At 35.9% G+C, this 12,137-nt stretch overlaps 1 pseudogene; it reads left to right on the plus strand.

Moving 5' to 3' along the window:
* The first annotated feature begins 10,388 nt into the window (after positions 1-10,388).
* On the plus strand, positions 10,389-11,913 carry LOC150000237 (elongation factor 1-alpha 1 pseudogene; annotated as a pseudogene).
* The last annotated feature ends 224 nt before the right edge of the window (positions 11,914-12,137 follow it).

Raw genomic sequence — 12,137 nt, forward strand, 5'->3', positions numbered from 1 at the left:
AAAAAAAAAGGAGTGGTATTCTATATATAAAAAGTGTGATGAACTGAGATAAATTGGGATTAACATGCGTAATGTAAGACAGGTGCTGACTGAAAGTTTTCAAGGGGAAGGAGGTGAGATGTGAGATCTAATAGTCATCTCTAGCTCCAAACTGCTCTTTCTGTCAAATGATTTGGGTTTATGGACTGTCTCCCACCTACTCACTTATCATGTTACACAGTGTATCATTATAGAAAGTATTTAATACCTTCCTTCATTTACAGGAAGACACACAGCAAAATCTCTTTTATAAAAGGTAGAATAGACTTTAATGAAGATCACACCCAAAGAAGACATGTGTAAGGCCAATAGACATATGAAAAGATGTTCAACATCACTAATCATCAGAGAAAATCAAATTAAAACCACAATGAGATATCACCTTGCACCTGTCAAAATGGCCATCATCAATAAATCAACAAATAACAAGTGCTGGTGAGGATGTGGAGAAAGAGAAACCCTAGTGCACTGTTGGTGGGAATGCAGACTGGTGCAGCCACTGTGGAAAGCAGTATGGAGATACCTCAAAAAATTAAAAATGAAGCTGCTTTTTGACCCAGCAATTCCATTTCTGGTAATATCCCCAAAGAAACCTAAAACACTAATTTGAAAAAAATATATGCACTCCTATGTTCATTTACAATAGCCAAATTTGGGAAGTAGCCCAAGTGCACCCCAGTAGCTGACTGGATCAAAAAATTGTGGTACATTTACACAATGGAATCCTACACAGCCATAAAAAAGGAAGAAAAATCTCACCTTTTGTGACAGCATGGATGGACCTGGGGAATATTATGCGAAATGAAATAAGCCAGGCAGAGAAAGACAAGTACCACGCAATTTCACATATATGTGGAATTTAATAAACAAAATTAACTAACAAAATAGAAACAGACACATAGATACAGAGAACAGACTGACAGCTGACAGTGGGGAGGGGGCTTAGGGGCTGGGTGAAAGAGATGAAGGAATTAAACAAAAAGAAAAAACTCAAGAGACAGATAACAATATACTGATTACCAGAGAGAAAGGGGGTGGAAGAAGTAGAAGAAGGTAAAGGGGAAATAAATGGTAATGGAAGAGACTTGATTTGGGGCGGTGAACACACAATACAATATATAGATGATGTTTTATGGAATTGTACCCCTGAAACCTATATAATTTTATTAACCAGTGTTGCCCAAATAAACTCAATACAATTTTTAAAAAAGAATTATGAAGTAGATTGGGGGTCTATCTTGCAGAAATTGAAAATAGCTTCCAATAGATCACTGGCTCTTTCACCACTAGAGACATTTCACTGACAAAATCACCCCATATAGAACCCCAGTATCATGGCTCTTTATTTCTCTCTCCCTTTCTACTCTTGCCTCACCCCAAGTACATTTCAGTGTGGCTTTCTCCAGGCTCTGCATCCAAATGCAGCTCTGCCCCTAGATTTTCTTAGATAATTACCATCAGGATTCCCAATACAAAGGATCTTCAATTCAACATGGTCCACGTTTCTGAGACAACAGTTGCATGTTTTTCCTTCTGTTATTAGATATAGTTTTCATTATTTTATAATTAATATTACTTTTTATCAAAGGACAATTATCAATGGTACCAAAGTTGTAGAAACAAAAGAAAAAGGGCTTTATAACTGGATTTAACAGTGATGGATAAGGCATAATATTACTTCATTAAGCTTCCCCTTTTCTATATCCACCCACAGTGTCAGCTCTACTATTTCATAAACCAATTTAGAATTTTTCCTCATGATATAGTAAGAAATTAAAAGAGTCAATTGATAATATTAGGCATGCTGAGTCACCCAGAGAAAAATATAGTCCCTTGGGGACCCATGTGAATGTTGACTATCAAGCTGCCTATTAAACTCCTATAGGAATTCCATCTAGCAGGCCCTGCATCCTAAGTTCCTGTGAGTGACAAGAAAGGACATTATGTAAAAATAAAATGTCAGGCTGTTAACCCTGGCCTGTGGGCCTCAGTTGGTTGGAACATCATCCCATTACCAAAAGGTTGCCAGTTCAGTTACCAGCCAGGGCACATACCTAGGTTGTGGGTGTGATCCCTGGTCTGGGTGTATAGGATCCCTGGTCCAGTCATGTAGGGGAGGCAACCAGTTGATGCTTCTCTCTTACAGCAATGTTCTTTTCTCTCACTTCTTCTTCAAAATGTGCTCAGGTGAAGGAAAAAAAAAAGTCAATCTGTCAAAAAGGTACAATAATTACAAATATATATACACCTAACAACATAGCCCTAAAATACAAGAGTCAAATCTGACTGAATGAAACTATAAAAAAAAACATTGAGCAGTAATCATGCAAGACTTCAGCTGCTATATTTAATAATGGAAAGAACAACAAGAAAGAAGATCAGGGAAATAAGAAACTTTCACAACATTATAATCTAATTAAATTTATTAAACATTTATGGGACATTCCATCCATGATAGCAAAATATACATTCTTCTCAAATGCATATGAGACATTCTCCAAAATGTATGATAAGTTAGGCCACAAAACACATCTCAATAAGTTTTCAAAGACTGAAAGCATATAAAGTAGGTTCTCTGAGCAGAATGAATGAAATTAAAAATCAACAACCTAGGGGAATTTGGAAAACTTGTAAATATAACAAAATTAAATGGCACACCCCTAAATAACCATTTAGTCACAGAAGATATCACAACAGAATTAGAAAGTACTTTCAGATGAGTAAAAGCAAAAACTCAGCATACAAAAAGTTATGTGATGCAATAAAAGTAGTGCTTACAGACAATAACTAATAACATTTTAACAGTCAAAAATTATAGTTTTAAATAAATAACCTAAACTTCCACCTCAAAAAAGAGAAAAAAATAGGAAACTAAACTCAAAACAAAAAGAAGCTGGGAATTAATAAAGACTAGGAAGGAGGTAGACAAAATAAAGAATTTAAAAAGTCAAGACAATCAACAAAATCAAAAGTTCATTATTTGAAAAGATCAACAAAATTAAGAAAGTTTTATTAGATTGGCCAAGAAAAAAGGATTCAAATTAATAAAATCAGAATTAAAAGAAGAGACCTTCCAACCTACCTTACAGAAATAAAAAGGACCCTGGCTGCTGTGGCTCAGTGGATTGAGTGTAAGCCTGCAAGCCAAGTGTCGCTGGTTCAATTCCCAGTCAGGGCACATAACTAGGTTGCACGTCAGGTCCCCAGTTGGGGGCGCGAGTGAGAGGCAACCACACAGTGATGTTTCTCTCCCTCTCTTTCTCCTTTCCTCTCTCTCTAAAAATAAAATAATAAAAAAGCATACAAACAAATTTTTTAAAAAGAAATAAAAAGGATTATTAAATAACACTGTAAATAATCATATATCAACAAATTAGATAACCTCATGAAGTGAACAAATACTTAGAAACACACAAACTGCAAAAAACAAACTCAAGAAAACATAGATAATTTGAATAAACCTATAAGTAAATAGATTGAATCACTAATCAAAAACTTCCAAAAAAAGAAAGCTCATGAAGAAATGACTTTACAAATGAATTTTACCAAACTTTTAAAGAAGAATTTACACCAACATTTCTCAATTATTTTTCCAAAAGGAAGGAAGGGGAACACTTCCTAAATTATATTATCGATAGAAGGCCAGTATTACCTTAATATCAAAACCAGACCAAAAAAAAATCACAAACTAAAGATCAATATCCCTTGGGAATATAGAAAATTCTAAACAAAATACTAGCAAATTACATGCACCCTTATAATAAAATTATTGTACACCATAACCAAGTGAAATTTGTCCCCAGAATAAAACCTTGGCTCAACATATGAAAGTCAAACAATGTAAAACATCACATTAAAGAATTAAGGAAAAAAGCACATGATTACCTTAGTAGGGACGGAAAAAAAAAAAAAAAAAGACAAAATCCAACACCCTTTCATTAAAAACAAAAAAACAAACAAAAAAACAAAAAAACCCTCAACAAACTAGCAATAGAAGGGAACTTCCTCATCCATGAAAATTTCACAGCTAACATCATGTTCAGTGGTAAAAGACTAAAAATGTATCCCCTGAGATATGAAACAAAACAAGGATGCCAGCTTTCACCAATTCTCTTCAATGTTTTACTGAAAGTTCTAGCCGGGGCAATTAAGCAAAAGAAGAAAATAAGAGGCATACAGATTGGTAAAGAAGAAACAAAACTATCTGTTTGCAAATGACATTATCTTATATATAGAAAACCCTAAAGAATTCACACACACACACAAACATGCAATTATAGTTAATAAATGAGTTCAAGAAAGTTGCAGGATACCAGATCAATATGCAAAAATCAATTGTATTTCTGTATACTAGCAATGAATATTAAAAAATAAAAATAAGAAAACTATTTACCATGGCTTAACAGACTATTTAAGAATAAATTTGTTCAAGTGCAAGCTTTCTACACTGAAAACACCGTTGAAATAAGAAAGATCTAAACAAATGGAAAGATATGGAACGGAAGACAACGTGTTAAGATGGCAAAATCTCCCACGTTTATGTACAGATTCAATGCAATCTCTACCAAAATTCCAACTGCTTTTCTTTTCTTAACAGACATTAATAAGCTGATTCTAAAATTTATGTGGAAATTCTAAGGTCCCCAAATAACTAAAACAATTTTGTAAGAAAGAAAAAAGTTGGAAAAAACTCACAGTTTCTGCTTTGAAAGCTTACACAAAGTTACAGTAATAGAAACAGAGTGGTACTGGCATACAGATAGATATATAGATCAATGAAATAGAAACACAAACACACACTGGGGAAAGAATTGTCTCTTTACTAAATGGGGTTGGGGTCATAGAACAGTCACATGGAAATAATGAATTTGGATCCCTATCTCATACCGTGTACTATAAAAACTAACTCAAAATGGATCAAATAGCTAAATACAGGAGTTAAAATTATAAAACTCTTAAGAGGAAATCTTAAGTAAGTCTTTGAGACCTTGGACTACGCAATGGCTTCACTCTCAAAAGTAAGAAGACAACATGCAAAATGATAGAAAATATTTGCAAATCACATAGAATAATGGCCTAGTATCTAGAATATATTAAGGATGTTTACAACATCAATAAAAAGATAAACAATCTAATTTTAAAATGAGCTAAAAATTTGAATAAACATTTCACCAAGAAGAAATAGAATAGCCTATGAATACTGAGAAGATGCTCAACATCTTTTCAACTCACTAGAAATATAGTATACAAATCAAAACCACAATACAATACCACTTCAGACCTACTAGCACAGCTTTACTAAATAACAAATGTCGGCAAGGGTGTGGATAAACTGAAATCCTCAGGCATTGCTGGCGGGGCTATAAAATGGTGCAGCAACTGTGGCAGACAGTTTGACAGTCTCTCAAAAAGTTGAACAGAGTTACCGTATGACCTACAAATTCCATTCCTAGGTATTTACCCAAGAGAACTGAAAATATATTTTCACACAAAAACTCATACAAGCACAACCATAGCAATGTTATTTTAGGCTAGCCAAAGACCAGCAACAACCCAAATGTCCATATCCTGATGAAAGGATAAATAAAACGTATACCATATGGTGGAATATTATACAGCCATAAAGAGGAGTAGAGTATGACACATGCATAACATAGAGGAACCTTGAAAACATTATGCTAAGTGAAGGGAGACAGACAGACAAGTACAAAAAATACAAAGGCATTCTATGATTCTATTTATATGAAACGTCTAGAATAGATAAATTCACAGAAAAAGAAAGTAGATTAGTGGTTTCCAGGGGATAGGAGGAGGGCAAATTGGGAAGCATGTGGTTTCCTTCTGGAGTAATAAGAATGTTCTGGAATTCATTAGTGCTGATGATTATGCAACATCATAAATATAGAAAAACCCACTGAATCTTACACTTTAAAAGGTTAAAATGGTCAATTTCATGTCATGTGAATTTTACTCAATAAGAAGAAATTATGTTTCTGTTGGCTTCAAGATGCTTATTCCAGGATATTGTCCCATCTTTCCATCTGCACCATCACTGCCCTGACCTGCTTGTACTCAGCTGAATGAGAGACTGGACTGAAATATACTCTTCTCTGTGCTTAGAGTGTCTCGTGAGAACACTCCTATCCCCACCCTGTTCACTTAGATGAACTCCACTGCTTTTCAGTTTCCCTTCAGTCTTTCCTTATCTATTCATTTTTCCTTACAGCTCATTGTCCTTTGTTAGTTTTTATTTTTACAGCTTATTTTGTACCTATAATTTTATCCTCTTTTTCATATGATTCTTATCTTTTTCATTGAGATACCAAAGAATTTCCTAACACTTTCCTCTGCAAGTTACTGTAAATAATAAAGATATCATTTAATAGTGCCTGACATATAATATGTGCTAAACATCAGTCAACAGACCATATTACATAAGTATTATTATTGTTATTATAAAAATTAAAAGGGATTTGGCACAGCAGGTTTGCAGGTGCTCCAGAAGATTGTCCGCTGCCATGAAGATTCACAACATGCCACCTATTATTTAGCAAACCCTGAACTAAGTGCCTTATGTACATTATGCCATTTAATTCTTACAACAATTCTATGCTTGTATAAGTTAAGGAAGATGAAGTAATTTGCTTTTCCATGATAAAGGGAAAATGTTAGGAAACGGTAGTACTTGAAGGGCTAGTGAGCTAAGCTGCCCCAGTGACCACTGTGAGAATACCCAAACCAAGCACTAGGATAAGTTACCCTAATGTACCCCCAGCCCTCTCTTCAGGACAAGCACGCACATTCTCTCACACTTCAAAACTAGTACCCGAAGATGTGATCATAGGCTTTTTTAATGAAATTATTCCACATTTAATATACCATCAATATTTCTAGTACAAAAATGGTAGTTGCTCTGGAAATTACTAAGGGACAACTGCTTTCATCTGCCTCTACAGATCTTGACATCTTTAGTCTCCTTATTCATGGTCTGTTCTACAGTCCTTCTAATGGTAGATTTATTACCAGGCACAAAACCATATAAATGATTATTCGAAACTATACAAAAACCATCTTCTAAAATCCAGAAGTTCTTCCTCTCTGCTGTAAGTGAAGAAAAATAAAATAACCTTCCTTCAAAATATTCCTCGAAAGGCCTAATATAATAAAATGTGAGGCTAGTGAAGCCTCCATGGCATTTCCTCAGAGAGGGGTCACTTTGGATAATTACCTAAACAGACGACCTCTGGAGACGTGGGGTCCCTCAAATACACACACTTATGCTTATTACACTCTTAGGAAAATCAGAATATTAAGAATATAAAAATGAAATGACAGAAGGCTCGCAACTGTCAATGACTGAATCTAGAAAATAAGAACAAAATCCGACTAGGCAGACCAGAATAGGAGCGGAATCATAGGTATGGGGATCATTTCGAGGGTTGCCAGCTGGGAGCCGGGAGAGGGAGAAATAGGGGAATGGTGCCGGGACTGGGAAGCATGGTTGGTTGGTGCAGAATGGACAGGGGGATGTTGCAAGTGGTGTAGGAAAGGGTGAAGCCAGGGAACTTATGTGCACGACCCATGGACAGGAACAAGGGGATGGGATTGCTGGAGGGAGGTGGGGTGCTGGGTGGAGGGGAGCAAAGGGGAATAGAGTTGGAACTACTGTAGTGGCATGATCAATAAAATATACTTAAAAAAAGAATATAAAAATTTGAGAAGTTGACGCCTCAGAATTTTTTCCCAGTTTTATTGAGACATAATTAGTATACAAATATTTCATGTAATTAATCTATATAATCTGGTGTTAGTATCACTACATTCCAGGTAATAAGCATATTTACCACCACCATAAATTGACTTGCATCCCTTTGTTTTTTTGTTTTGTTTTGCTTTGTTTGCTTTTATGTGATAAGAACACAACATGAGATCAACCTCACTAACAAAATTTTAAGTGCAAATACCTTATTGTTAACTACAGTACAGTGCATTTCCTCACTTATCGCGGGTATTACGTTCTAGTCACCCCTGTGACAGGTGAAAATCCTTGAAGTAGGAACCTTACATCTATTTTAGTATTTATATATATTTTAAGGCTTTATAAACTCTTCCCACACACTTATAAACCATTTCCAGTCCCTTATTAACCTTTCCCACTCCCTTATTAACCTTTCCCACTCCCTTATTAACCTTTTCCACACTTTTATGAACACTACTTATGTTCTTAAACATACTCTACACTTTTAAACCTACATAATCTTAACAACATACATATACAGTACCACAAAATCCAACGATATAGTGAAAAATCAACGATAAATAATTAAATATAATATTTTAAAAAATTCTTTGATACAATGAGGCCACAATAAGTGAGCCATGATATAGAGAGAGACTACTGTACCATGTATGGGATGTTGAGAATAAATGTTTACATGGCTTTTCTTACTGAATCTTGACAAAAAAAATCTCATAAGGGGAGTGTTGTTGTAATTCCTGTTTCATAAATAAAATGACAGTTAGGATAGCTATATAAATTGTCAAAAGTCTCAGAGCTGATAAGTGGCAGAGCTCTACTGGAAAGCAGAGTGTAATTACATGGAACTCATTTTTAACTACTACATTATACTGACTTTCCAATAAAAATAAGTACATTGGCCAGAGTATAAATATTTAACAAGATATTGAATTTAGCTCAAATGTCCTGGCTAACCAAATCAAAAGGGAAAATAACTTGTGTCACATACTTATTATTATTATTTTTGCTATTGATTACATAAGATTATTTCCTTCTTCAGTTTTTATTAGGCCCATATTGAACTGTATTCCTTTAAAGATATTTCCTTCTGTTTTATATGTGCAAACATTTTACTAGGAGTAACTAGCCCCAGTTTGAGCTCATGAATGTGTAGATGTGTGTACTTTTATCCTCTGTGAAGACTTCCTGGTTTTGACATGCTCATGGAAGGACTATCCCAGTACTTATTGTCTTTCCACTGCTCTCTGACTACAGATGAAAAAACACATCTGACAACTGTCACAGATTCTGTCTTAATTAATTCTCCTTGTCTTAAATACTAAATTAATTAGTCCTGTTTCATGACAGAAACGCTGCCCTCTGATATCTCTACAGATGGGTGAAAAGACAACAAGCCCCAGGAAAGTGCTCTACAGTGTACACAAACCTGCCTCAGAGTTTAGCCTCTGTATAATCCTTCCTTGGCCTTTAAGATGCTTTGTGGGCATTCACTTAATATTGTTCTTCAGTTTGACACCAAAGAAAAATATTTTGCAAATAAGTAATAAGCTTTTCTTTGATGAAATATATCATAACGAAAGCCTTTATTTCAAAGGCACCATGACAAGAGTGAAAAGGCAAGCCAAGACTAGAACACATTGACAAAGCACGTACACCTGAAAATTGACTCATCCAGAATATATAAAGAATTCTTAAAACATAACAAAAAAAGGAAAAAGCAACTGAAAGGAATATGGGCAAGACTTAAACAGATACATCATAGAAGAAGATTCCAAATAAACTGTAAACATAATAAAAGCATAGTAATGTTTAGCCTAATTTGTCATTAGGAAAGTAAAAATTAAATCCACAAAGTGATATCAGAATAATTAAAATTAAAAGGAAAACAACAAGACTTTGAGAGAATTGGGAGCAACGAGAATTTTGATATACTGCTGGAAGGATAAAAAAGTTATTAAAATCTACTAGGAAAACTTTAATAACTCACTAAAAGGGAACATACATATGTACCCTAGCACAGCAATTCCTGTCTTAGGTATACAGCAGCAGAAATTGTACTAACATACACTCAAAGAGAAATAAGACTTTTAGTAACAATTCTATTCATAATAGCCCCAAACTGAAAACAATCCAAAAATCTATCAGAAGCAAACTGTATAAATTGTGAAATAATCATTTATTGGCATGGAGATATATAAACCCTTACTCAATAAAATAATCTGGAAAATTTTCACAAACACAATGTTGAGCAAAGAAGCCTATTAACAAAGAGAACATACTGTGTGATTTTATCTAAAGTTCAAAATCAGACAAAACTTAATAGTAATAGGTAGCAGGATAGTGGTTACCCTTATAGGAAAGAGTTCTAACAAGGAAGAAAGGCAAGGAGGGCTTCTTAGATTCTGGGGATAACTATTATTTCTCAAGGTATGCATTTACTTTGTGAAAATTAACTGAGCTGAATGCTTATAATTTCTATACTTCTGCATGTCTATTATACTTCAATAAAAAAAAAAACAAAAACTTGCCCTTTTTCGCAATGGGTTTGCCACCAGAACACAGGTGTCGTGAAAACCACCACTACTAAATCAAAGCCAAAAAGGGAAAGGAAAAGACTCACATCAACATTGTGGTTATTGGACACGTAGATTCCGGCAAGTCTACCATGACTGGCCATCTGATCTACAAATGTGGTGGGATCAACAAAAGAACCATTGAAAAATTTGAGAAGGAGGCCGCTGAGATGGGCAAGGGCTCCTTCAAGTATGCCTGGGTCTTGGATAAACTTAAAGCTGAATGTGAGCGTGGTATCACCATTGATATCTCCCTGTGGAAATTTGAGACCAGCAAGTACTATGTGACCATCATCAATGCCCCAGGATACAGAGACTTTATCAAAAACATGACTACAGGCACATCTCAGGCTGACTGTGCTGTCCTGATTGTTGCTGCTGGTGTTGTTGAATTTGAAGCAGGTATCTCCAACAATGGGCAGACCCGTGAGCATGCCCTTCTGGTTTACACACTGGGTGTGAAACAGCTAATTGTTGGTGTTAACAAAATGGATTCCACTGAGCCACCCTACAGCCAGAAGAGATACGAGGAAATTGTTAAAGAAGTCAGCACCTACATTAAGAAAATTGGCTACAACCCTGACACAGTAACATTCGTGCCAATTTCTGGTTGGAATGGCTACAACATGCTGGAGCCAAGTGCTAACATGCCTTGGTTCAAGGGATGGAAAGTCACCCGTAAAGATGGCAACACCAGTGGAACCACACTGCTTCAAGCTCTGGATTGCATCCTGCCACCAACTCGTCCAACTGACAAGCCTCTACGTCTGCCCCTCCAGGATGTCTATAAAGTTGGTGGTATTGGTACTGTCCCTGTGGGTCAAGTAGACTGGTGTTCTCAAATCTGGCATGGTGGTCACATTTGCTCCAGTCAACGTTACAATTGAAGTAAAGTCTGTTGAAATGCATCATGAAGCTTTGAGTGAAGCTCCTCCTGGGGACAGCATGGGCTTCAATGTCAAGAACGTGTCTGTCAAAGATGTTCGTCGTGGCAATGTGGCTGGTGACAGCAAAAATGACCCACCAATGGAAGCAGCTGGCTTCACAGCTCAGGTGATTATCCTGAACCATCCAGGCCAAATCAGTGCTGGATATGCTCCTGTCCTGGATTGTCACACAGCCCATATTGCTTGCAAATTTGCTGAGCTGAAGGAGAAGATCGATCGTCGTTCTGGGAAAAAGCTGGAAGATGGCCCAAAGTTTTTGAAATCTGGTGATGCTGCCATCATTGATATGGTATCTGGCAAGCCCATGTGTGTTGAGAACTTCTCTGACTATCCTCCTCTGGGCAGCTTTGCTGTTCGTGACATGAGACAGACAGTTGCTGTGGGTGTCATCAAAGCAGAGGACAAGAAGGCAGCTGGAGCTGGCAAAGTCACTAAGTCTGCCCAGAAAGCTCAGAAGGCTAAATGAATATTATCCCCAATACCTGCCACCCCAGTCTAAATCAGTGGTGGAAGAACGGTCTCAGAACTGTTTGTCTCAATTGGCCATTTAAGTTTAATAGTAAAGGACTGGCGAATGATTACAATGCATCGTAAAACCTTCCGAAGGAAAGGAGAATTTTGTCGACCATTTGGGTTTTTGTGTGTGTGTGGCAATTAAGTTATTAGTTTTTAAAATCAGTACTCTTTAATGGAAACAACTTGACCAAAATCTGTCACAGAATTTTTGAGACCCATTAAAACAAAGTTTAATGAGAAACCTGTGTGTTATTTTGATCAACACTGTAACTTTTATATTACTTAGGTTAAAAGACTTAAGAG

Source organism: Furipterus horrens, unplaced genomic scaffold, assembly GCF_987537825.1.
Source record: "Furipterus horrens unplaced genomic scaffold, mFurHor1.1.pri manual_scaffold_10, whole genome shotgun sequence".
Taxonomy (NCBI): domain Eukaryota; kingdom Metazoa; phylum Chordata; class Mammalia; order Chiroptera; family Furipteridae; genus Furipterus; species Furipterus horrens.